The sequence below is a fragment of the Crinia signifera genome, chromosome 3, assembly GCF_055691185.1.
Source record: "Crinia signifera chromosome 3, ASM5569118v1, whole genome shotgun sequence".
Taxonomy (NCBI): Eukaryota; Metazoa; Chordata; class Amphibia; order Anura; family Myobatrachidae; genus Crinia; species Crinia signifera.
The window spans coordinates 326,866,025-326,868,644 of record NC_139219.1 but is presented as its reverse complement, the minus strand read 5'-3'; the positions used below and the strand labels follow the sequence as shown (position 1 = coordinate 326,868,644).

The window sequence follows — 2,620 nt, the reverse complement described above, 5'->3', positions numbered from 1 at the left end:
TGTTTTTTGTACTGAAGGTGTGTGTACTCCAGCCAGATACTCTTGCGGTATCATTGCCTCCTGTAGCAACCTTGTCATTTGTAAGACCAGGTGGCACCAGGGTTGGGGTGGGAGTAATCTACCCCTCGAATGTGGCTGTTAGTGGTGAAGCCTTAGTTCGCAGGAGGCAAACAGGACAGCTAGGAGTCCGCAACAGAGGGCTTGTACATACCCTTCATAACAAATCTCCTTTTTTATAAACTAATAATTGCCTGAGCACCTTTTGGTTCTAATAGTAAATGTTTACCAATCCTGTATATTTATATAAAGAGTAATGTATTGGGGTATTATATACATTTTTAACCTATAATGGGGTGCTACATATTACCACGCTGAAGATTGAGGTTCCATATGCAATAAATTTCTAGGAACACTAAGTAACAATTAATTAAGGATTACAGTATTAACATCTGTATTTCAACATTGATATCTAGCAGGCAGGACACCTTTTGTGGTCCTTTTAGACCTTCTTAACTCCACTAAGCCAACAGTTACTGTTAGGTACTATCACCAGATTCTAGTTGTGGTTCCCTAGCATCAAACACATCACATGCAGTTGAACAATCACTCTCATTACAAATCTCAGAGTTTTGTAGTACAGGTTGAACCTCAATATTAGTAGAAATTGGTACATTGCCATGCATAGGCCAAGACATACTCATTATTTCATGAAATACGTTGTCACTGTCTGAAAGATTCAATGGTTCTGACTCTTTGGCCTTCCTTTCTAGTTCCTGGAGAATGTAATGGGTTGTTCATTTCTTTGATTTACAACAAGCTTTTTTCCTACTTTGGAAACATGGTATACATCTACATCCACCCTTGGAATACTTTTAATAACATAGGGTGTTTTTTCCCAATGAGAATTTGCTAGTACATCGGTTATTTTCCTTCCAGACAATATCTCCTATCTGGAGAGTTCTGCTTTAGCGGTTTCATCATAGTATTCTGCATGTCTTTGATGAATCTGTTCCATCCTTTGATTTACTATTTCATAAGCAGTTTGTATTCTTCGTTGATGTTCTCTGACCCAATCAGTTTGTGGAAAATCCCTTTGAGTAATGAATGATTGTACTCCAAGTTTCAAATCGGCGGCTAATCATCCTTGTCTTCCGAACAGCAGATAATATGGCGTATATCCAGTAGAACTATGTTCGGTATTATTATAAATTAATGTGATTTCTGGCAGCAAAGTAGGCCAATTTTTTGGTTTCTGGAACTTCTCTTAAAATGATCAAAGATCGGTTCATTTTTTCACAGGTGACATTTCCTTGTGGATGACAGGCTGTTGTATGTGTCTTGTTACATCTGTACAGTGTACTAAATTCTTGAAACAGTCTCGATTCAAAAGCGGGTCCTTGATCAGTTAATATAAATACTAGCTGATAAATCTCTGACTAGCAAAACCACCTTTGAGTAATGGTCAATAATCATTACTGCATATTGATACCCGCTACTAATATTCTCTAGCTTGACATGGTCAATTGCTACTAATTCTAATGGCTAATTCGGAAGGTTGGCGATAGCGCTCAAATTTCTCTAGTATCTGTACCTGGATAAAATCCAGTGGTGGATTAAGGGGGCTGCTGAGTATTGGGTATGTCCAAAGACACCCCGTGGATAGAAAAATATTGTAGTACACAATGCGCTTACCATTATGGTGTGGTATGTGTTGCAAATCAATAAAGGACAGAGATGAAGAAGTGTTAATAAAATTGATGTTTATTAAAGTAAACTTTTGTTGCATCAATGTATAGTCCTGGGTATCTCACAGGAATAAGGCCAGCGAGGTAGGACCACGTAGAGTGATACCTCGCTGGCCTTATTCCTGTGAGATACCCAGGACTATACATTGATACAACATTAGTTTAATTAACAAACATTAATTTTATTAACACTTCTTCATCTCTGTCCAAATCTATTTATTTGCAACACATACCACACCATAAATTCTAATGGCTGATAGCTTTTTATTGGATGAGGAAATGTTTTTTGTTTGCTCAAGAGAGGGCAAACACAAGAAAGAAAAAAGGCTTTGTGGGCGCACTCTTATTTGTGTATATATATAGTTAATTTAAAACATAACTTTTATTTCGATCAGTTAATATAAGATGACAGAAAAATAATGATTTTGAGAATTAGTAGAGAAAAAGTGTGATAGGAATATATAAGGTTAGGTACCAATTAATACTGGCAAACAGAGGATTTTTGCATAAAAATGTTGTGTGATGGTCCTTTTGACTTTTCACACTTTATTCTCCATTCGGCGCATCACGTCCTTATCGACATTGATATATGGACAATGCGATTGTGGGCGAAAATGAATGGTTTGGATCCCTATTCGGTTTAAATAACCCGTAGGGATATGTGTTGCCCCAGCAACTATTGTGATGGTATTCTTACAGCTTATATTGCTTATGCAGTAGGCGTGTCCAGTACAATTTAATTAGGGATACCTCTATTAATACCACACCAGGGGTTCTTCTGGGGTCACCCACAGGAATACTAGTCTGGCCCGTCACTGCTTAGCTTCCAAGTTCGGGAAGTATTTGGGCAGTTCCAGTGAGGTATGGTGGTATTT

General features: G+C 37.7%; 1 pseudogene; it reads right to left on the bottom strand.

Moving 5' to 3' along the window:
• Positions 1–2,500: 2,500 nt before the first annotated feature.
• LOC146065318 (5S ribosomal RNA) lies at positions 2,501–2,620 on the bottom strand (annotated as a pseudogene).